Source organism: Crocodylus siamensis, chromosome 9, assembly GCF_052110815.1.
Source record: "Crocodylus siamensis isolate JL-2025a chromosome 9, ASM5211081v1, whole genome shotgun sequence".
Lineage (NCBI taxonomy): Eukaryota > Metazoa > Chordata > Crocodylia > Crocodylidae > Crocodylus > Crocodylus siamensis.
The window spans coordinates 47,187,720-47,212,708 of record NC_143403.1 but is presented as its reverse complement, the minus strand read 5'-3'; positions in this window follow the sequence as shown (position 1 = coordinate 47,212,708).

The window sequence follows — 24,989 nt, the reverse complement described above, 5'->3', positions numbered from 1 at the left end:
TGTCCTTCTTTTCCCCTATGCATGCCATAACTTATCCTGCCCAGCACAACCCCAACAGGTGCAGCTGCCACCTCCTTGGCTCCCTCATGAATCTTGACACCTTCCTCCAACTTCTGTCAGTTTTCACCCCATCGATGGTCTGACAGTCCAGGCTAAACCATGGAGAAATGGGTGTTTGGCAGAAGTGGTCCACAGATGTTATTAGTTAAGGCATGAAAAAGTGTAAAATGTATAATAATGAAGAATGCAGCAGTTACTGTTTATCTATTAAAAAGTAAAAGCTGACCAAGTCCATGGCAGTATATTCTTTAGAGTAAATTTATCTCTTTTTCCTTGTCTTTTCCCAATAATTTAAAAACCTTATTCTTGGCCTGTTTGTATAGTCAGTAAAATAGGAATAACTTGATTGAAAAGAATACGTCCAACCAGGGCCATCCCTAGGGAGAAGGGGGGGGTGCAGATCGGGGCAACCAACCCAGGCCCTGTGTTTTGAGGGGCTCTGCAGAGCTGGGCAGAGAGGCCATGGCTGCAGTTTAGGCCACCTGCCTGCCCAGTGGGTTGGACAACTCTTTGCCTGTTCTGGCCAGAAGTTCTGGCTGCCACCCATCCCACCACGTCTGGTGTGCTGGGGATTTCACTCCCTTGTGTAAGCGTGACATGGGATGGGGAGGGGGGCCACACACAAGCTGCTTTGCTCCGGGCCCTGCACACTGATGGGATTGTCTCTGCCTCCAACTCTTTGCTAATCCCTCACAATTAAGGATGCTTGTCTTCTATGCTTGTCTTATCTGTGGGTCCAAAGATAGCTTATGAGGCTGATCCAAGATCGGCGGACTCTGCTGCAATTGAGGCACATGTTTCCTTCTTGATTTTATCCATGACATGCTATTTCTGCCGCTCCCACTTTTCCAGCTCCTGTTGTTCTCATATAAGACTTCAAAGTACTGATATCCTGCAGCAGACTCTTCTTCCTTTTGGGGTGGTTCTGGGTCATAGTCTCCCACGAGTTGAGGTTGATGTTGCATTTGTTGCATTTAGTTTGGCCCTGAGGACATCTTGAAACACTTTCTCTGCCTTATCTTGAGTGTACATCTTGACTGTTTTCAAGTCAGCTGCAGTACTGTATCCAATTTTGGGCTCCACAATTTAAAAAGGATATGGAGAATATTGAGAAAGTCCAGAGGAGAGCTACATGCATGACCAGAGGGCAGAAGAACAGGCCTTATGATGAGAGGCTGAGGGCCAAGGGAGTCTTCAGCCTAGGGAAGCGCAGGCTCAGGGGGGACCTGGTGGCTGCTGATAAGTATATGAGGGGTGTACATCAGGATCTGGGGGAACAGCTGTTCACCAGAGCACCCCAAGGAATGACAAGTTTAAATGATCACAAACTCCTCCAAGACTGTTTCAGGCTGGACACAAGGAAGAACTTCTTTACTGTCCCCCAAGGCCTGCCACCAGAGGTGGTGCAAACACCTACTCTGAACTTCTTTAGGAGGCATTTGGACATTTATCTTGCTGGGATCCTTTGACCCCAGTTGACTTCCTATCCCTGGGGCAGGGGGCTGGACTCAATGATCATCTGAGGTCCCTTCTAGCCCTAATGTCTATGAAATCTATGAAATCTATGACTGAGTTGGAAGAATAAAACTTGCTTTGGGCATCTGCAGTTGGACATCTGAATGACATAGCTGGCCCAATGAAGTTGGGCCAGCCACCTCCATCTATATAAGATCTGAAATAGGCTTCTAAAAAGAAACTACTAAGAAAGCCAATTGCAGATTCCAGTTTACTAGAAAACCTTCCATTTGATCTTGTGGTGCCTGCTTATTTGAATGCCAACCTGTTTCTTATTGCCTAGACAGATTCTGCCTCCTGAAACTGTGTTCTTCCTCAGGAATGTCAGTTCAAAGAGAAACCTTGGGCATTCAGGGAGCAGAGCAGGGCAATAATGCTATGGGTGGTTTTGAAAGTCAAAAACCATTGGTAGACTGATGCTGTGAATGGGATCATGGGAAATGTTTCTTTTTTTCCTTCCATACACAATTTTTGCTTTTTTGTTTCCATCAAAAATTGAAAACAGACATTTTTCAATTTTGAAATACCACCAAATGCCTTATGGGATTTGTAGTTAAGAAACATCATAATCATGGAGTTCTCATGTATTTCTGTGTATCATGGGAGATGTAGAATGACCAGAAGCCCAAGCTATGGAGGAAAATGATGTCCTGTATGTCCCAAGCTCCCAGTCAGAATACATATCTGTCACGATGAACTGTAGTCTCCCCTCTCATTTGTCAGTTGCCACTGTGGGACATGAAGGTCAATTGCATAACCCTGCCTTAGGATAGCCCAGGACTTAGTTTTTGCTCCCTACAAAAGTATCATCACCGTTTCAGCTAGATTGATTGCATTCGAAATCATGGAGGAATTTTATCTCGTGGTCAAATTGATTCAGATTGCAGGGGTGGGGGATTGGCTTCCTCTGTAGTTGGAAGAACAGTCCTCTTTCTTAGATCTTGTGACCATATTTAATAAGCTATTTCCTGTACCTGCAGTGGCAGGATATTGACATTACCATCACCTCCCTGTTTTATCAGTCACCAGTTAAAGGGTGTTTTTCATGTGTCAGACACTATGTAGTGGTGTGTAAGGGCTATTTGTTAAGTTTTTAAGAACAAATTAAGCAAGTTGATCTCCTCCTTTGGCTCCTTTTTTGACAAAGTAATTATTTGGGTGGATGAAGGGAATACTGTGGAGATAGTGTATCTGGATTCCAGCAGGGCTTTTGAGAAGGTCCTGCACGCCCTTCTCATAAACAAATTGAGGAAACACGGGATGGACAAAACTACTACAAGGTGGATAGGTAGATAGCTCAATAGCTGCAAACAAAGGGTAATTATAACTGGATCAATGTCAGGATGGTAGGAGGTTTCAAGTGGACTCTCACATGGACTGACCTGGACCCAGTCCTGTTTAGCATGTTTATTAATTATTTGGATGCTGTAACTGAGAACTTCTTGAGCAACTTCACAGCCAAGATGAAACTGGGAAGGACTGAGGATACAGAGGATGGGAGTACAATTCAGAAAGATCTCATCAAACTGGAAAGCTAGGCTGGAGCTAACAGGATGATGTTCAATGGTGTCAAGGAATTTTACCCCATGGTCAGATTGGTATGGACTGTGGGTTTTTTTGGCCTTCCTCTGTAGCAGGGGGCATGGATATCTTCCTCAGATCTCTTGAGTACATATTAAAAACTTACAGCAGCAGGACAGTTAACCACAACACAAACACATGTAAATCAAGACAAAAATATTGTTTGAAATCAAATCAATGAATGTTGTAAATATTCAATTTTTAGAATATAATTTAGTATTTTTCTGTTTCCAAGATGGCAAAACCCCATGCTGAAAGGAGGACTTCTGGAGGCAAGAAGAGGGACTTCTGTTGGCACGATCAAGGATTAGGGGGTGGGAATTCCAGTCCCAAGATTGCAACCAGGAGGCGGGGCACCTGTCAAGGGGCAGGGCTACCCATGCGGCCCTCAACAGCTTGCCAAAACTCTGTAAGTGGTGCTCTGCCCAAAATAATTGCCTGCCCCGAGCTAGGCCTTTAAATTGTTCCTACGGTTTGACTGAATGACCAAATTGGGTATTTGCATATGAAAACAACCCACTCGGTAACCAATAGGGGTGTGCAAAGCTTTGGTCACCAATTCAATTTAGAGAAGATTCAGCCCAATTCAGAAGTCAAACCACCAAATCCGATTTGAATCAGGAAGAAAAAAACCCCTCCAAATCAATTTGGAGCCTCCAAATCAATTCAGAAAAGTTTTGGAAAAAGATTTGGAGATTTAGAGATGGAGAAGGCAGTCTTTCAGGGGATCAGAAACTGAGAAGAGGGAGGGGGAGCAGGGAGGGAAAGACTGACATATGTAGCTGGCCAGTGACTGTGATCTTGCCCTGAGTCCTCTTCCAATCACAGTGCTCTGTGGGAGGGACATAGAAATACCATATAAGCCTCTGTCTGCAGTCTTTCTGTCTCTTTTGTGAGCTGTTTTTCCCTGAGCAATAGCGTATGAGAGGTACTGGACTGCCTTGTCTTCCTACTCAGTCTCCTTCTAGTTTCTGTTTTTAGAAAGAATTGGATACAGCTTACTACCCTTGCCTAGAATCCCTCTACTTATCCCCATCAAATCCATTTCTTTCAACTTATTCTTTCTCCAAAAGCCTCTTATTTGTTCTTGTTTTCTTTTTTTCCCTCAACACTTTTTAAAAAGAAAGCTATGTTTTCCCTGGCAATGTGATCCATCACTGTGCAGGAAAGCACATATGTTACACACATACACAGAAAATAAAAAGAAATATTAATATGTTTAATCACATATGCATACCGTAAACACAGAAGAAGTCAGACACATACATACAGTAATCAGAGAAGAGATATTAATATTATTAATCACAGACACATACAGTAAACACAACACAGAAGAAGAAGTTAGACATGTACATACAATAATCAAAGAAGAAAAGATATTATTACTTAGTTACACACACACAGAAGACGAGATATTACAGCTTCACACACACACGTACACATTTTGCAGCACAGGAAAGATTATTAAGAAGAGTGCTGGAAAGGCAGGTGCCAGGTCTTCTGGCAGGGGAGGGAGAGGGGCTAGAGGGGGTGGGGGGGGGCTAGACCTGCAAGTGTCCCCTCCCTCCCCCCAGACATAGACATATCCTCTTTCCTGGTAGCCAGGAGTCTTCTGCTGCCAGTGGGAGCAAGGAAGTGGGAGCAGTACATGTCCCTGCACCCGGGAACAAAGAGGGAAGCTCAGTTTGTGCTCCACATCCCTCAACATTCCCCTAGAGCCAGGTCTCCTTCTCCTTCTCCCATCTAACAGTAGCTGTTGAGCCTTTCTGAAAAGTAGCTGTCAGTGTCACATTAAGAGGTGATTTCCATTTCTTACTTATTTGGCTGTTTAAGTGGTAGCTGAGCTCTTGAAAACCTTCTTTTGTGCCTAATTTTCTGCTCACATTTGAGTACTGGACCCTATTGGCTCTGGATTTAGGATCCAGGTCCCTTCTTCCAGGGTAGGAGGGGAGGGGGACACCAGACGGACCACAACTTTTCCACTTGATAACAGGCAAATGTATTGATACACAGTGATAAGAGAAAAAAAGTAATACAAACAATCAAGCCATTCTGTATATCTGCCAAATCCTAGGGCTATCATTAGAGTCAAAGTACATCCGACCAGGATGCAGACTTCACTCTGAGGCTGTCTCTTAGGTGTCAGATGTCAGCATAGCATGTCAGCATTCTGGAGATAGGATGCTGAGGCCCACATCCCCCTTCCAGTGCGGTGTACATGACTGGCTCCTGGTATGCCCTCAGTCCATGGTGGCCTCAGGGACCCTTGCTGGGGGATGGGGATGGGGACCCCTTTCAGAGAGAAGGAGGAGGAATGGGGAAGGACAGAAAGGAAGAGAAGAAGGGACAGTAAGGAGGGACAGGAAGGGACCCTTTGTTAATCTCAAGTCTCTGTGTTTGTATTTTCCTTCCCTCCTGATGACTCTTCATTCATAGCTATCTCCTCTGGCTGGTTGTCTCTCTGTGGTCATACATCCACATAGCCTTCTGGGCCTTCTTCTAATTTGGTCTGTTCCCCTAAAACTGGGACTCAGCCCTGCTGGCTGCTCTTGGGATTGTGTCTGGTATCACTTATCTCATGTTATGGGACAGTATGGTACATACTTCCTTGGTTCCCAGGCTTTGTATCCTTGTTGTCTTAGACAGTATAGTATATGCCCCCTCAATTCTCAGGCTGTGTCCATCCATTGGCCTTGTTGTGCTACACAGCCTGCCTGCTTCCAGGGCTATATGGAAGTTTGAGTGTGAAACCCAGGATTTTACAAATCAATTAACCCCTGCTGTCCATCTAGAACCCTTAAAATGCATCTTTCTATACCTATAAGCCAATTCCCAAAAAACAGATCTTTAAATACCATTTTCAATCCAACAGTCCCTACATATTTAATAAATTGTCCAAATTATCATAGTTCATGGCTAGAGTTTGTCTTTAATTTGAGAATTTTGCATTCATGGCATTTTCCCTTCCTTTTCCCTTTTACTGGGCATGTCTACATGTCCTTAGTGCACTATAATTATTGCACATTAAATTTAGTACCTGTAATAGCAGGTATGGATTTAATGTGTCATAATCGGGGTTACTGCGCATTGGTGCAGATGAAAGCTTTTTTGTGACATTGTGATGGTTTGTGCCAGCCATGCTAATGTTCAATAGAATTAGTTGAATGTGCATTAAATGTCTCATGCAGACATACCCACTATGTGAAATTCCTCCCTCCTGCATACAGATTACAGGGGATTATTCTCTTTGGATTAGTAATGACATTCTAGAGAGATACATTTATTTATTCTTATAAACACAACGGAAATGAGCATATAAGCAAGTGTCTTGCCATGTCACTGACTCCCCCAGATTAGAGAAGCTGGACCTTCAACTTTACCTGGCATCAGAGAAAGATAGTAGGAACTACAATACAACTGCATGCTCATCTCCCAGAAATATTGCAACCCATCTCTCTCCACACTGTTAATAGCAGGATGTAGAAATGATTGTCAAAAGACTGGGAAGAATTGTTAAAACAAACAAGTAACATATCTCCCCATCAACATGCAAAAAGCTACTCTTCATGCTGAGTGGCTGTAAATAACAATGCTGTCAAGCACTTTGTTTACATTTACCCACTCTCCTTTGCTTATAATACCTCTTTGCAGCTAGGAAATAGCATTTCTTTCATTGCCAATTTTGTCCGTTTCCATTTGGTGAGCATTGATTTTTTTTGTGTGTATTACCAACAGAGCTTGAAATTATTTTTGTTGTGTTTTGTTTTATTTTGTCACTCATGCTATAGCATCATTAATAGTCACAGAGATATACTCTGCTAGGTAGGAATGTTCAAGTGCTAAGTTCTGTTCTAGAGCTAGCAGTGGAGCACAAGAGCGTAACTTGGGTTCGTTGTGTAGGTCAGGGGTCCAACCTATGGTACATGTGCTGCAAGTGGGATGGGTAGCCTCTGTGGGCATGTCTACAGGTGCATTACTGCATCATAATTATGGTGCATTAATTTGAGTACCTGTATTTACAGGTACTAATTTAATGTGTCATAATTGGTGCTACTGCAGTGGTGCCAGTGCATGTTTTTTACATGACGTTAATGTACAATAGACTAGTTCTACTGTATATTTGTGCATCAGAACAGCTTTTATCATGATACACTAATGCACAGTAGAATTAGTCTACTGCATATCTAGCATCTTTTGTCTACACACCCTGTGTGTAGCACACAGCAGACTAGGGAGGGGACAGGCAGTACAGCAGCAGATAGGGCAAGAAGCAGAAAGCAGAGGAAAATACTGGGCAAGGAGCACAGGGAAGGGAGAAGAAAAAAGAACATCAGTTCAAACAGGGGAAAGGAATCAGAGTTGCATTCAGAGCTGTGGGGCTAATTTGTAGCATGCATGACACTGAGTTGCCTGGAATTGGAGACAACCTGGAGGGTGAGGCTAGGATCCAGAATGACCTGGAAAGACTGGATAAATGGTCCTCAATCAATGAGATGAGATTTAATAAGGAAAAATGCAGAGTCCTACACTTGGGATGGAATAACCACATGCAAAAAAAGGTTCCACCCCAGTGGCACAGGTAATAAATCAGTATTTCTTGGCTCTGGCATGGGGCTATGAAATTAAACCTTTTCAGGGAAGATGTCTTAGCGATCCAATATTTATAAATAAATCCTGTTTCACCCACTACCACTACCATGATCTCAGGATAAGTTCTGTTTCACTGCTACCACCCCAGCCCCCTGATCCTGGTACCCTAACTTAGAGTGGGGAAAGGTTTGGATTGAGAATGGGAATTTCACAGTTAACTGATCCAGAACAAATTAGCCCCTCACCTGGCCCTAGACTACTTAACATCTATAGGCAACCCTAGAACAGCCACCCAGAATACGCATCTGTGGGTCGCCTTGAGGGTGCCACCAAAGGGCAATGCTCAAAGTGGCCTTCAGTGTGGCCCTGAAGCAGTCTAATTATTTCCAGTTATACAATGTATCTGTTTGGGACAGAGGGAAATTCAATAGGTTTAAGGAACAGCCATGATCCTCTGGTGTGAATGTGAGGTCTGGGCTTGGTGGCAGGGTGGGGACACTAAGAGAGAGGGAGGAGACTTTTATGGGTGAGATGCAGGAGAGTAGAAGGGAGAGGTACAGGGAGAGGAAAGGGGTAATCACAGTCCCTAATGGTGACAGTGAGGTCTTAGCCTGGGAGGGTATTCCAGCAAGTGGGGAGGGAACTCACTTGGGGAAGAGATAGGCGCAGAGGAAGAAAAGGAAAATAGTGGAATTTATCTCTTCTTGCTTCTATAAGGTTGACCAGGCTGTAGGTAATTACTCTGAGTGGATCATACTAGATTGGGGTTTACCAGGGTAGAAGCCAAGGTCAAAACTGGATATCAGTCCCAGTACTGGATAGTAATCTGAGTGTCAAGACAAGATTGTGATCATGATCAGAGTAAGCAGTTGATCCACCCTAGGAGGTCCAAGCTAAGAGTAAGAGCAAGCAGGAACAGGCAGGAGATTCCAAGCCAGAGTTCAGAGCACAGAGTTGTCTGGCCTGAGTTTATATAGCCAGGAAATGTGGTCTTCTCCTTAAGGGATGACCACCTAATGCCTTATTACCTTCAGCTGGGGCCTAGGACCTGATCAGTCCCTGCTGCACCTTGGCTCATTACAGCTTTTCTGCCCAATCAGTGTCTGAAGTTGTTGAGCTTGGTCCACCCTCCCCAACTACCCATTCCCTTGGAGAGTATATGGATCAAGGCAGACTGCCAGGCCCCAAGGACCTCATAGAATCCACCACAAGTTGGAGGTAAGTGGTGAAGTCTGGGAGAGAACCAGTGGGACAGCAACTGTGTCTATCAGGGTCATGCTGGGCAGGATAAGGCTCTGGGCTGATGTTTGTCCAAATAGTTCCAGCCAGGTATTCAGTGCAGCTTTATCTTAAAACCAGAGGTTGCAGGGTGGTGATCCAAGAAGTGTATGTACTTAGTGTGTAAGGCCATGGGTAGAATGGGAATTTTGTTGGTATAATGACCAGCTTGCTGCAGAGCTGATTCACTGAGTGAAAATGCTGTTGAGGACACCTAGACTTACTGTTTTGAGGAACTTCAGCATCTACACTTAGGCTAGCTCTTCATGGCATGACAACCATGGGGCTATCCCAATAGTTACTAGACTGATACATGAGATGGGGCATACTGGCTTAATGTTTTGCACCTTCCTGGAAGGGACGCCAAATATTGGAAGTGTTCTCAAGAGTGGTACACAGGGGAACTGAAGCCACTAAAGCAGAAGTATAGGCAGTTAGAGCACCTATCTATGACTTAACTGAGGCTGAAGACTCCTGACTGTCACATAGATCTTACTCAAAAGACTATGGCATGGCAGTGGCGGTGGCAGTTGCTATGGCACTGGCCATGGCAATGGCAGTGGTGAGGCAGCTTTTCTTTTCTATGGCCATTATACCTGCAAATTGTTGTCTGAAAGAACTGTTCTGAGTGGTGAATGGCCTGGTCAGTCTGGCTTGTGTCCCCCTGAGATTCAAGTCCTCTACAATCCTCTTTGATAAGTTTGCCACCACTTTTTCAGACAAAATTATCCATATCTGGCATGGCTTGGGGACCACTGTTTTTGCTCTGGAGTCAGAGTTTGGGTTTGAGGAAAGTCAGTCTTGTCCCATTTATATAGGATCATAGGATCATGGGATCATAGGAATGCAGAGCTGAAAGGGACCATAAAAAGTCACCCAGTCCAGCCCTCCACTCAAGGCAGGATCATTCCTGACTTAAACCATCCAAGCCAAATGTGTCTAACCTACTTCTGAAAATTTCTAAAGGTGGTGATTCTGCAATTTCTCTAGTAGCCTGTTCCAATGCTTGACCACTATGGATATGCAAAATGATACCGTTCCATTTTGACTTGAGTTTTGAGGTTTTGATAGAACAGCATTTTATTTTAAATTTCATTTCAATTTAAAACCGCTGCTCCATTTTGCTTCCTTGAAACAGTGATGCTGTTTCAACAGTGTTTTGACATTTTGTCCATTTGCTATAATGGGGAAGCTTGAAACAGCCTCTCTCATCTGGCAGGCAGATAGGGGCCTGGAACTCCAGGAGGGCTGCAGGGGCTGTGCCAGTCCTCCTGGGGCTGTGGGCCCCTGATCTGGCTGCCAGATCAGGGAGGGAGGCCAGGTACTGCTGCCTGGGACTAGGGAGCTGGGAAAGGAAACTGAGCCTGATTGCTCAGTTCCCCTCCCCAGTGCTACAACTGGGCTGGGGGAAATGAATTCCTATCCCCAGCGCTGTGATCGGCTTCCCATAGCCCAGTCATGGGAGGCAGGGGGAGCCAGGGCTGTGCTCCCTGCTAAGCCACATGGGGCTGTGGAGCCACTGGGAGTGCAAGCCTGGTTCTCCCCTGTCTCCTACCACGTAACATTTTGAAAGTTTCAAAATGTTTCAACTAGCCTCATTTTGTTTTGAGGATGTTTCGAAGGCCTTCATTTTGATTTGATTTAGCTGTTTTGAGCTCGAAATGAGTCAAAGAGTGTTGAATTGTAACAGCCGGTGAAATTTTGCACACCCTATTGATCACCCTTATGGTCATAAAGTTCTCTAACCAGTTTAAATTTCCCCTGATTCACCTTGAGCCCATTAATCCTAATCCTGTGCCCTACAGCCACAGAGAAAAGTCCATCTTCATAATCACCCCTGAGATATTTGAAGACTCTTATTAAATGTTCATTCAGTCTTCTTTCTCCAGACTAAATAACACTAATTGGATTTTTTTTGTAACAAGAAGACACTATTAACCCATATTCAGCTTATGGTCCATCATAACCCTCAGGTTCTTCTCTGAAGTACTGCAACTTGGTCGGTCATTCCTCAGTCTGTATTTGTGCATGTGGTTATTCCATCCCAAATGTAGGACTCTGCATTTTTCCTTATTAAATCTCATCTCACTGACTGAGGACCATTTCTCCAGTCTATCCATGTCATTCTGGATCCTAGCTTCACCCTCCAGAGTGTTTGCAATTCCACACATCTCAGTGTTATCCTCAAATTTGCTGAGTGAGCACTCAAACTCATCATTCAAGTAATTATCGAAGATATCAAATAATAAGGGACCCAAGACAGGGGAATCCAACTTGATATATCCTCCCAACTAGACATTGACTCATTGAAGACTACTTAGGGGGCATATCTACACGAGATGCTTACTGCATAGTAGATTAATTAACTCTGCAGTAAACATCACACAGCTACACATGTGACCCTATCAGTCTGGAGTAAACTAATTCACTCTGAAGCAGGGTACATACAAGTTTTTTACTCTGCAGCAGTGCATGTGTAGATGATGCCCTGGCTGGCTGGGGCAGGAGGGAACTTCGGTGTGGGAGCTGCCTGATGGCTAGCCATGCACTGGAGTATTCTCATGCCCAAGCCAGTTTCTCCACAGCACATTGAGCTGTGTTGGAGTAACTCCAGGTTGGCAGGCTGACCTTGGGGACTCCCTGCCAGCTGGAGCTGCTCTGACCTAGATCAATGTGTTACAGTCCCAAGCACATGTTCAAATGGTGTACCTGGGCTCAGTAAACTCTGAAGCAATAATGCCATGTGTTTATTGCTTCACATTAATTGCACATGTAGATGTTCCCACTGACTGCAATGATCCAAACCATTGTGTATCCACCTTATAGTACTTTCATTTAGTCTGTATTTCCTTATCTTGTTAATGAGTGTCATGTGAGATAGTGTCAAGAACCCTGCTAAAGTCAAGGTTCTTTGGGTAGATGTGATTTTTTATTAGACCAGCTGAGTAGTTGGAACAAAGTTCTTTGCAAGCTTTTGGGCACAAGTACCCTTCTTCAGGCATGGGGAAACTCTGTTGTTCTGAGATCTCCAAGGCATCTACCATTTTGTTCCATCTACTCAGCTGGTCTAATAAAAGATATCACATCTTTTATTGTCAGAGTCCCAGCTGTTCTTAAATATTCAGTTATCTGGCACCTACTCAAGAAACTGTCAGCTTAATTCTGACTCTCCAGTCAATTATCAGTTCATTTCACCTCGCCTTTTTGGGGAAGGTCACTGAATAGGTGGTTACCCAGCACCTTCAGGAGCATCTGCGCACCAATGAAGTCTTGAACCCTTGTCAGTTTGACTTTCACCATGGATATAGCACAGAGACTGTACACATAGTATTAGTCAATGATTGCCTCCTGGGAATCAACAGAGGAAAGGGTGCCTGCCATGTATTTCAGTGGCTTTTTGACAGAGTTGACTTTAAGGTACTAATAAAACATTTACATGAGTCCAATGGGCAAGCAGGCAGCACCCTGGGGGCAGGGAACAATTTCCCAGCCCCTGCCAGGAGACAGCTGTCTCCTGGCCTGGTGCTCTCTGCCAACCCTTGGGCTAGCACCCAGGGGGAGCCTAGAGCTCCCCCTCGCTGCTGCAGGGGCCTAGTGCAGGACCAGTGGGGGCAGGAGCAGACTGTTGCCATGAGCAGCAAATCTGGTCCCAAGATCCTGCACATGTAGACACCTGCCTGGGAGCATTTACTTGCATGTAGTTTACTCACAAGTAAATTGCTCTGAGATCAAATGCACGTGTAGATACACACCATGTTCCCTAATATCAGGTGAGAGCAATGTCTGGCAAGGACTGTCCACTGGCCAAATTTGCTTAGCAAAAACACAAAGAGTGGCATTAATTGGTAGTGGTGTCTCAGCTCTAAAACTCCCTCCCTCTTGATGTCTGGGAAGACCTTAAGCCTTGAGACCTTTTGGAAGCACTGGAAACCCTTCCTATTTGGGCAGGAATTTAGAGAGGATGGCTAGGCTGAGATATTCTCTAGATACTCTGTGTTTAATTTGAGACTGTATTTGCTTTAATAAGAGCTTTGTTTGTTCTCATATTTTAAAAGTTATTTTATTTTCTTACTGTAAGCCACCATGAGCTTTTGTTAGAAAGGGTGGCACATAGATGTAATACATACATACATACATACATACATATTCCTCCCATCTTTCAATGGGCACAAATAGGCAGCTCCTGTTCTCTTGGCAGTAAATTATACTTCTCAGCAGGGGTTCACAACTCTCCCATTCATTGACACCTCTGGAGATGGATCATCACTCAGGCAAGAGGCACACAACTTTGCATCCATTATGCTAAAATTTGCCTGGCTGCCCAGTGCCTCACATTCTTTTGATAGAATAAAGTGTATGTGTCTTAGCACTTTCATCTAGGTAACAGATACTAAGTTAATATGGGGAGATAGCAGTTAAGCTACTTTCCAAGAGAAGTGGTGCAGGCTTTTACCCTGGGGGTGTTTAAGAGGAGGTTAGATGAACATCTTGCTGGGGTCATTTGACTCCAGTATTCTTTCCTGCCATGGCAGGGGGTCGGACTAGATGATCTGCTCAGGTCCCTTCCAACCCTACAAACTATGAAACTATAATAGACCCAGACTGAAGTCAGTGAAAACATTGTCTTTGGTTGCCTCTGATGCTAAAGCAGGTCATTGGGTGTGAAGAACCACAGTCAGCCAGAGGTAAACAGCAATTTAGGCCAGCAAGCCTCCCTCCTTTTCTTATATTTATATCAAGTTGTGGTGGGCAAGATAGGGTGGAAGTGCTGTTAAAGACAAGATTTTACTTTCCTGCTGGGACCCAAGGGCTAGCATGCAACTAGTCCCACCAGGAAAGTAAGCAAGTGAACTCAATAAAGAATTGTTCATTTACAATCACTGAAGTATAACCTCCAGCTTGTGAGCTGTATATGGCCCATAGTGCCATGCCATCCAGCCTGTGGGCTCTCCATGGATCCAGAAATTTGGCAGCAGGGGAGCATAGGCACCATTAATTGCTGCAGCATAGCACAGAGTTGCAGTACTTAATGCTGGAACTACTTACCCACAAGCTAGATGACATGGCCCTGTATGTTAGATTACACCAGCATGCAGGGGTGGATCCCAAATGCACAGCTTGATCCAGCCCTCAGACCAGACCCCATGTCATTCATCTGGTCCCTGGGGCCAGATAGTTTAAGCACCACTACCTGGCCAGCATGAAGAAGCTCCTCATGGTTAAAGTAATGATGCAGGAAATGGGAGGCATGAGTTGTAAGACCTCTGAACATCAGGGGGCATAAATCTCCACTTTCTATGTTGTAGAAACTGCTCTAATCTCAATACTATAGGGCAGACATGCTTATGAGTGCCTTCTATCCCCTTTTGAAGTTGGCACACCGGGTAGCCAAGAGAGAAAGAATCATGAAAAAGAGAAGAAGAAGATAAAAAAGTGTCTAACTGTGTGGCCCAGGGAACAGTTGTTGAGCTGCCCTACCCTACAAAGAAAGGCATTCTAGGAGCTGGCTCTTGTATCTGAGCCTGCTTATGGATTTTCTCTAATTACTCTTTAACACCAAATGCACCACAGACACTGGGTGTGTCTACACATGCAGTACATTTACTGTGCAGTAACTTACTGTGCAGTAAGCAGGAATAGGCCAGTGTCTACAAGTGCAGCCAACCTGGAACTAGATTTAATCCCAAATCAGAGCAGCCTGTCATGTGCCCATGAGGTGACTGGGGGGAGCTCTAGCCTCTGGTTACATGGCTGCCAGAACTTGGCAGCTATGTTGAGGACAGAGGCAGCTGCCAGCACATGGTGGCTATCATAAGGTGTCATCTGCACCTGCACAGCCCTACCCAGCCCCTCCCCTAACAGGGAGCTGCGTGCTCACCACAAGGCCACTGTGCAGCAGCTCCCTCCTTGGGCACCCTGCCTCCCCGTACCACCCCTGCCCCAGCCCCTGCCATCAGTGCCCAGTGCCTTGCTGCTGTAGCTTGGCTTCTGCCAGCAATGAGCAATGCCCCAAATTTCTGCTGGCCATGGTGCTGGATCTGTTGGCCTCACCAGGCCCCCCTGCCCAGGCCACAGGACAGTTGTGCACCTGCCAGCTGGATTCAGGGCACCAGCTGTTGGAGGCTTTGCTGACCCCCTCCTCCTGCACTCCCCACTCCAGCCTCCCTGTCCCGCTGCCCAAACATGCCCAACCCCCTGCCCACCTCCAGCACCAGTCCAGGACACACACGGGTGAAATTATAAAAAAAAAATTATTTTCTGTGCAAAACCTACCCCCATCCCTCTCTCCTCCCCCCTCAACAAAAACAGCCCCTCCCCTCCCCCTCCCCCTCCCCCTCTCCCAACAGTGCCCCTCCACCTCCTTCCCCACCCACCCACAGTAAAAAACCCATGTTCCAAATTGAAAACTATGTGTAAGTGTCCAACCCACTTCCCAGGTCCTGGCGGGGGGGATGAAGGGTGGGACCACCTAGGGTGCAGAGCCTAGTGACAGGCAGCCAACACCCCAGCCACAAACAGTTCCCCTGTGGGTCTAGGGGCCATGGCAACTGTGGCAGGTGGCAGGCTCCTATTGTGGTGAAGATGGCTGGAGTTCTTGAAGGGCAGGTGATGTCCCTTCTGACTGCCTGAGTCCAGGACCAGGAGGGCCACCATCCCTTGTTGGGGCAGTGCCTGGAACCTCCAGCTCCTCAGCTACAGGGGGCTGGGGTGTATGGAAGGGCTGGGCCCCAGCGGGAAGTGGCAGGGACAAGGCAGGAGCCCCTGTGGGTGGCAGACAATGGAGGATCTCCTCCTAGATCATAGGAGGAGCTGTGGTGGGGTGGCAGTTGGGATCAAGTGACTTGTGGGGCTGGGGCCAGGGCCAGGGCCAGGGCCAGGACCAGGGCCAGGGCCAGGGTCCAGGTGCCAGGAAACATGGACATGCCCAGCAGAACCACGAGGACATCCAGGGCCTGGTGGGCTGGTGCTCATCAAGGGCCCACCCTGGGGAGGAGTTGGTGATGCTGGCGGCCAGTGATGTCATGGCAGGCCACTCCTTTATGGCAGGGTGAGAGGGTGCAGAGCTGGTGAGGCAGCTGCTGGACAGGGCTTCTCGAACGGGCAGTGGGTGCAGCAGCTAAGGAGGTTCGTGGGGCAGGGTGATAAACACCCAAGGAACCCTCCCCCAGGGAGGTGTCATACCCAGAGGAGTTAGGTTAGGGCTGGGGCTTTGCCAGTCTACTCCCACTGGTGAAAACTGCAGGGTTGTGGCCTGGGTCCTGGGGCACCAAAATGCTGGTCAGTTCCCCCATAAAGGTCATGGCCTTGAGGGCATGACTGGATTGATGGTTGTGGTCGGTCACAACCACCCATTGTGTGTTCAAGGCCTTCACCTTTATGCATCACTGACATGCTGACTGGGAACAGCCTCTCATACATGCCACCTGACAGGGCCTCACAAAGATGAGCAGTCAAGTGCCCACTTGGGCAAACTCTATCTGTACTTCTGCATCTGCCCAGAGGGCCACAAGTTCACACACCTCCTCTCAGGTCCAGTTGGGGTCCTGGGTTTCTGGCTCTGGTATGGGCATGCACGCTGAGCTGGGCCTCACTGGGGAGGACATGATGGTGGTGCTCCTTCCTGTTCCAGCTCTCTGGGACCCTGCATAGATGTCCCTGTGTGGCCAGCCCTGGACAGCACCCAGGAGCCCTCAGCAGCAGGGCATGGCCAGGGACTGGAAGCTGTTCAGCAGGTGCATATGTGCCACAGCACATGCACACAGCTACAAAGACAGGAGACAATGCTGGGGGTGTGCACGGACAGGGAGCTGGTGCTGCCCTCCTGCCACAGCCAGCCAGGCAGGAGCCCTGGGGAGCTCTGAAGGCTGGTCAGGGGGACCAGCAGGCAGCAGCCCTTTACTACACTCACCTATGGCAAGAAGCAGCTCTGGCTAGAGGACAAGATGAGCAGCAGCAGCCTGGGTCCTGTCTAGCAATCCCCCAAGTTCCTGTGTAGCATGCTGTAGGGCAGTAAATGGCTGCAAGCTTTTATACCCTGCAGCCGGGGTCTGCTAGAAAGCAGCCCAGCCCCAGGGGAGGGGAGGGGAGGGGACCAGCCAGCAGCCCTGGAGCTATGTTCTGGCTGGCCCCCTAGTGGATGGGGAGACCCAGCAAGGAAGGTCCTTGGTTACTGTAATGCATCTGCACATGCATTACTATGCAGTAACTAATAGGGTGTAAATTTGCTACTTGCATGATTCAGGTAGTGAGGCCAAGTCAGCATAAGTTGCCATAGTTACTGCACAGTATTTTACATTACTGCACCATAAATGCACATGTGTAGATGCAGCTACTGATTTACATCTGGAGTCATGCCATTGTAAGTCACAACACTATTCTAGATTGCATTTTAGTAACAGGGGGAAGGATTCTGGTTAATGGAGTTGTATCAGTATAAATGGGAGGGAACTTTGCCCTGTGGTGCACAAGATAATCTGAAAACAAATTGTTTGCCATATATTAGTATGACTTGTCAAGCCTCCTGTGTAAGCTATGCATGGTAAGAAGTGTGACAGAAAGGGACAGGATGGGTGATAGGAAAGCAGCAACAGAAATCATTGTTTTCTTGTGGACCAGATCCCTCCATTTGTGTCATCCTCCAGCAGCTAAAGATCAAAGAAGTTTACAGCAGTTTCTAAACTTTCTGCAGATGCTGAACACAGAGTCAATTTCAGACAGAAAATAGCAGTAGAACATTGAAGCCCTGGAAACATTGCCTCCTTTTCTGCTGCCCTCACCCTCTCACCATGTTAGAATCAGGTCATGGTGGGAGGCGGGGGAAATAGGTAGCTGGGGAGAATGGTGCAATTGATATGTTTACCACCTAAAACAAGGGTTCAGTTCTCACAATGACCTCTTTCTTTCTGAAATGTTTTTTTGCGGTTTCAGGAACAGTTTCCTCGTAGCAGCTGAAGTCAGTGTGTGTCTTCCCACAGATTTGGTCACTATGTCTGGCATGCAAAAAGAGGGTAGAGGGTCCTGTGCATGGGTGCAGGAAGTAGTGGTGAAGGATTCAGCAGGTTGTCACCACAGAGCCACAAAAGTTCAGTAGGGAGACCTTAAAAGGGTGGTAAGTGGGGTCCTTTGAAAGCTTGCACTGATCTTTAGAGAAACACCACAGCTCCTTAACTTCAGAGCCATGCTTGAACTTTCCACTGGTATGTCACTGAGCTCCCTAAGCCAGGAAGGAGTAAAGGGCATTCCTTACTGATTGAGGGAAACTGGGAGCAACCCCTCCATACATGAAAATGAAGATACTTCTGCCTAGAAGTGTTGCCTCCTGGAGAAGCCAAGCTTGTTTTAAGAACTTGTGAGATCTTGACTGACAGAATACCTCCAGAGCAAGTTTCACTATCTGTCCAGTGTCTGTCCTATTATCTGGGAATCAGTAAGGAATGCCCTTTTCTCCTTCTGTATATTTTCCTGCTGTCATTTCCGGGTCAATACCTGCAGCCAGTGAGCCAGGCACCAAGGTCCTAAGGCTGAAGCCTAAAGCCATGATGCAGAGGACCCCTGCTTTAGGGTCAGAGGCAACCCTGTTGGATCAGGCAGAAGCGGTTCTGGGGCTCCCTCCCATCCTGCCCTGACCCTGAGGCAGTTGGAGACACTGGAAGCAGTAGACAGGGTAGGAAAAGGAAAGAGAAGGATCAGTGAGTGCAGGAGGGAAGGGAGGAGATCATTCTTACTGCTGGAAAAGATCATTCTTACTGCTTCTGGGACCTAACAAAAAATTCCCTGCAGGGGCATCTACAACACCACATACCCCCCAGATCTAGCTTAGGGCTCTCTCATTTCTTTTTGGCACTTCCTGGAAGCCTCTGGAGACTCATGACTGAAAGGAATTCAGGCCCCTAGCTGCACAGCTGTACTACAGCATTGGCTCAAGTCCTCTTCAAGGCTCAGATTAAGTGTAGTCTATGCTTACCTGTCAAGGGAAACACTGTGCCCATGGAGGTGGACTTCCTAGTCGCACTGGGGAAGACGGCTCCCTTGGCATGGGGATAGTACCTGCCAAGGTAATGTATAGTAAACCTCCCACTTAGCTGCTGGGGTGGGAAGCTCTTGGATTTAAGCCTACTTTATGGAAGTGGGAGATTCTTCCCTGACTTGCCACTGGGGCCTTACACCTGAAGGCAAGCAAAACTCGGAGGCATCTGAACCCCAAGACTCCAGGCTTGGGCCTGCAAGTAGGATGTCCACCAAAGGTTTTGGAAACATCTGAAGCTCCAGATGGGGGTGGAGGAAGTTTGCTGGTAGTAGGGCCACTTATGGTTCTGGATTGACTCTCGGATTTGGAATTTGTTTGGCTAATTTGGCTTGGAATACAGAAAATTAAAAAAAAAAATCAGCTAGGAGGAACCAGTACATGTGTACATTACTGAAGTGCTCAACGTTAAAAGGACCTTAGATTGGAGCAGGGTTTTAAACACTTCACACATGCATCTGACAACACGCTAAGAATAAACCAAATGTGACAAGTTCACAAAAACTAGCAGCTATAGTGCTAGTTCAGAGTTTAGTACTTTTAATTTTTTTTTACTATGCATGCATGTGCATGCATGCATGCATGTGCACACACACTCATACACACTTTTAACAGGTGCAGCTGTACCCTCAGAAAAGAATGGCAGTGAGATGTTCTGGAACAGCATGACCTATTACCCAAACAGGTTCAAATTAAATTAAATTAAATTAAATTCCTACTCCTTTTGTGTGGAAACCAGAACAGCCTCATAAATCATTAATATTTGCTACATTTCTTGTTTGACTAGAAAAAGCACAGTGAAAGCACAGTGAAAGGTTGCCACACCTAAGGAGTTGTACTTCTGTCTGATAATTTGTCAATGACTAAATATTGTAGTTGAACAAGAAATAGATCTTCCATCCCCAAGGAAATACTAATATTTCAATATTTGTTTTCATCCTAAATTTTAAATTCACAATACCAGAACTGTGTAAACACAGAGTTGTGAAACATGTCAAAACATAAGTTTTAAATGGATTAATTTTAAGTTTTCCTGACTCTCTTGTTTGCCTGAGATATCAAATTGCTTTGTGGGAGCCATGGTACCTCTGTGCAGTAGATGGAGGACAGCAGAGAAATTTGTGCTCCATTAGGAGCAAATATCCAAGCTTTAATGTAGAACTTGTTCCCTTCTTGAGCAGAAATCATCCCATTGAGCCACCCCACAGCCACCCCTACTTCCCCTCACCCAGGTATTTCTCTGTTTTCTCACCATACACATATCCATCTCTCAGTAGACCAGGAGATAGTTTCACAAAAGGGGATGAGATCATGCCTGACCTGTCTGCTGATAAAGGATTGTGTTACTTCCCTACTCCATTAAGGGCTTTTGCCAAATATAATGTTATGACTTACACTCCCCAACACATGTAGAGAGTCCCATGCCTTTCTGGCCAGTGGTCCTGTCTACATGTTCATTAATGCACTTAGGCTACTGCACAGTAAATTTAGTACCACTAATGCAAGATACTAAATAAATGTTCATTAGGCTGCCCTAATGAACAGTAGCAAAAGCATATGCTTTTTTAGTGATGCTTAATGCACAGTAGCCTAGTTTTATTGCACATTAGCATGGTAGCATGGTTTTTGACATGAGTCTCTAAAGCATGGTAAAATAGGCTACTGCTCATTAAAGTGCACGTGTAGATGTTCAGAGTGTGTATCTCACTGCACATGACATCCACACTGCATGAGGAATAGGATTACAAACTGTAGGTATTTATACACATGCTCCAGGAGTGTGTGTGTGTGGGGGGGGGGCACTTTAATTAGAGCAGCTCCGAGAACTTTGTTTTATGTTATGTTGATTTCAATAGAATGTAGCTCAGGTAACTTGGGTATATACTCCCCTTCTCCAATTGAAGGTGATTGTTAGCTGGCAGGTGTGCTGTGAGGTGGGAACTACAGACTGCTCAGTTTCCCTCCATCCCTATAGAACCAGACCCGGACAGTCAGGGGACTTAAGTATATACACATTTATTTACATTAACTTATCACAAGGGAAAGGAACATGGATATAAACATATGTACAATGTATATATATATATTTATAAGATAGCTAAACCAGTAACATAAACAATACCCTCTGGGTAAATGACATAAAACCTTATACCAGTGCTCCAGATACAGGTAAGTCACAGGTGAGTATCTGATCCAAAACAGATAAACTCCAAAGATAAACTCAATCCCAAGGGGAAACCCCAATGCCCTTGGGCTTTTCCCAAGCCCTACAAAGAAGCTGATAACTTTAGGGGGGGCCCTCTCAGTGGGACCTCCTCTTTCAGGATCCCTTAACTAATTGGGGGGGGGGAATCCCCTCCCCTGTGGGAATCCTCTTTTCCCTGCAACTCATGGCTCCCAGGCCTGGAGGGTGGTCCTTGTTCTCTGTGCCAAGCTGCTCTCTTGCCTGCAGTGGATTTTGGGGCGGGGGGGGAGGGTGGAAATTGCAGTCACCTGGAACAGGACTCCAGTATGTAGGGCTTCTGAGGCCTCTGGCTTGGCCCTGTCTGCTGGCTTAGTAGCCCAATCACCATCTGGCTCTCTGGACTCAAAATTTTTGAGTCGGAGGCCTGGGCTGCCTCATGCAGCACCAGGCTCGGTCTGCTCCCTGACCCTCCATGCAGTGCCTCCTGCACCGAGTTCCCAACCTCATTCCAGGGGTTGTGGACCTGAGCTGCCCAAGCGCTCCAGAGGTCCCATTCCATGCACTGTCCTATGCACCATGCTGCATGCCAGAGGTTGCAGACCTGAGTCACCTCACGCAGCTCTCAAGGTCTGGAGCCTGTGCCGTGCTGCACACTGACAGCTTAGATGCTGGAGCCTTCCACTTTTCTCCGCTGATGGAAGTCTTCAGGGGCACTTCTGGGCTACTGCTTTGCTCTGCTGAGCAGCTCTCCTCAGCTGTTCTAAGCCTCGCTCTTCTCTCTTTTTGCTCCCGGATGTGCTTCCCTCATGCTGGGCATGCATCTCCTTTTATATGCTCCAGAGCTCCACCCCTGAAGTCTTCCAGACCTCCGCCCCTGAAGTCTTCCAGACCTGAGTGTTGCAGTCTTCAATCAGGTCCACGGGGGGGACCACCTCTCCCCCCCCCTCAGGAAAGGGGCGTGACTGAACTCTTGCTGCCTCCTGATTGGGGGATGAGCTCCACCAATCAAAGCAGCAAGATTTCAAGCCTGGGACTCAACCCAAGCTCCAAAAGGCAAGCCTGCTACAAGAACTATAACCAGGATACTCATATGGGCAAAGAGAGAGCATATATTTTCCTCACCCAAATGGTAGGTTTTCAGCCACAGTCTAGACATGGTCATGTTGAGTTCAGAGAGGGAGAATGAGGAGTTCTGAAGTTTTAACCTGAAGCCAGCAGAAGGGATGGTAGTATGAAAGAAGCCAACACAGGGAATGGAAGAATCAGTGACAGATATGGAACTAGTGACCTACTGGAGAATGGAATTAGCCAAGAGGAGGAGATGGAGCTATCAGAGGGGAGCCTGTAAAACTGACAGAAAGTAAGATCATGTACAGGGACGCTATATCGTTGATACTACGTAGAAGTATATTTCTGATTTGGCTGCTCCTGGAGTCAGATTAGAGCTCTTGCAAGGAAAAGTAACTTTTCTTAATTTACAAGATGACCCACACCTGGAATTTACCATTTGTGTAGCTTGACAATTCCTGTGCACTCATGCCTTAGAGTTTAGGAGCAGTGATATACTGGGGGCTTGTAACAGGGAACCAGAGACTCCTGTTACTTGTGTAATCCAGGTGCTCCCCTCTCCACAAAAAGAAGGGATAGGTAGCTAGGCAGGTGTGCTGTGAGAAAAATCTGCAAAATACTGGCCAGTTCCCTCTATTCCCTATAGAGTCAGGCCAGAACAAGGGATAGCTTAAGTATATACAAATTTATTAATATATACAAAAGGTAAAGGAATTTGGTATTAATATATTAATAAACACACACACACACACACACACACATTCAATTATCATATAAGGCTATGTCCTTCAGTTAAAAGCTAAAAGAGTACACCCCTTCAAGTAACCTTAAGCAATGTATTGATAATGCAACACTAGCCAGGCCACAGCTGGAGTACTGTGTCCAGTTCTGTGTGCCCCACTTCAGGAGGGATGTGGACAACATTGAGAGGGTCCAAAGGAGGACCACCCGCATGATCTGGGGACAACGGGGTAGACCCTACAATGAGAGACTGCGGGACCTGAACCTGTTCAGCCTTCACAAAAGAAGGCTGAAGGGGGACCTGGTGACCGTCTATAAACTCACTAGAGGGGACCAGAAGGGTTTGGGAGAGACCTCGTTTCCCCTAGCGCCCCCTGGCATAACAAGGAATAACGGCCACAAGTTGTTAGAGAGTAGGTTTAGATTAGACATCCATAAGAACTACTTCACTGTCAGGGCAGCTAGGATCTGGAACCAACTTCCAAGGGAAGTGGTGCTGGCTCCTACCCTGGGGGTCTTTAAGAGGAGGCTTGATGCCTACCTGGCTGGAATCATTTGAGCCCAGTTTTTGCTCCTGCCCAGGCAGGGGGTCAGACTTGAAGATCTACAAGGTCCCTTCTGACCCTACTTCTATGATTCTTTGATAACCAGTTGAACTAAAATAGATAAACACCAGATAAGTACAGGTAAGCACAAATAAAAACAGCTAAACAACAATCAAACACAGATATGCACAGATAAATACAGATAAGTATGTGTAAACACCAGGAAAGGGGGTCCCAGCAGTGTTCCAATAAAGATTTTATGCTCAACACTATTAAACTAATATACAAAGATAAACTGTCCCCAAAATAGAAGGTGTAGTGTCACAAAATATGAGGCATTCTCCCACAAGCCTGCAGAGGGGGAAAGAGAAAATCTTCCCTGCCACCTGGACCTACAGCGAGCCCAAAGGACACATCCCTAAAGACATCCCAGACCTGGGAGCTCCTTCCAGATTTAGCGTTCCTATAAGTAAGCTGCCTCACAGCCAGGGTAGCTCCCCTCCCTTGTGGAAAACCTTTCCTCAACAACTCACAACACCAGGGTCATGAATGGATTGTCCTTGTCTCTTTGGCCGAGGTGCTCCTTGCATGCCAGGCCTACCAGGCCCTGGCTTCCCTGGCACCACTACCCGCAGGTGGCCCTGTGCACCATTGAGCATACCAAGGGCTCTGCCTTCTGTTGGGGTTTGGAGGTCTGGGCCATCTTGGGCAGCACCGGTGCTCAGTCCACTCCTGTACCCTCTGTGCACTGTTGTCTGCACCGAGCCACTGGCCCCATGAGAGGCTCTCAGGGGTCTTGATCCCTCCTGGATCACTCTGTGCTGAGCTACTGACACCACGCCCTGGCCACTCGTCAGGGAAGGGCAGCTGAGCTGCGTTCTGCAGCTCCCAGAGTCCTGGCTCCATGCACCATCCCATCCACTGAGTTCCTGGCCTCTCATCAGGGGTTGCAGACCTGAGACTCCTCATGCAGCTCCTGGGGTCTCCACTCTGTGCACCAGCCCATGAACCGAGTTCCTGGCCTTACCCACGGGTTGCAGACCCGAGCCACCATAAACAGCTCCCAGGGTCTCAGCCCCATGAGTCCCATTGCATACCGGCTGAGGCAGTAGTGTTGGGCTAGCAGTGGAGTCCTTGGGGCTCTTCTTGGCACTGGCTCTGCCCACTGGGCAGCTCTTCCCAGCTCTTCTCCTGCCCCACTCTCTTCTTCATCTCCTGCCACATCTGCCACATGCTGGGCATGCTGTTCCTTTCATTAACTCAGGAAGCTCTGCCTGCAGCGTGCTATTGGACCTCTACAATCAGGTCTGGGGCTCTACGTGGAAACCCCCTTGCCCCCCAGCAGGGGTGGGGCAAACTTCTTCCCAGCAGTTTCCTGATTGGTGGGCATGTTCTACCAATC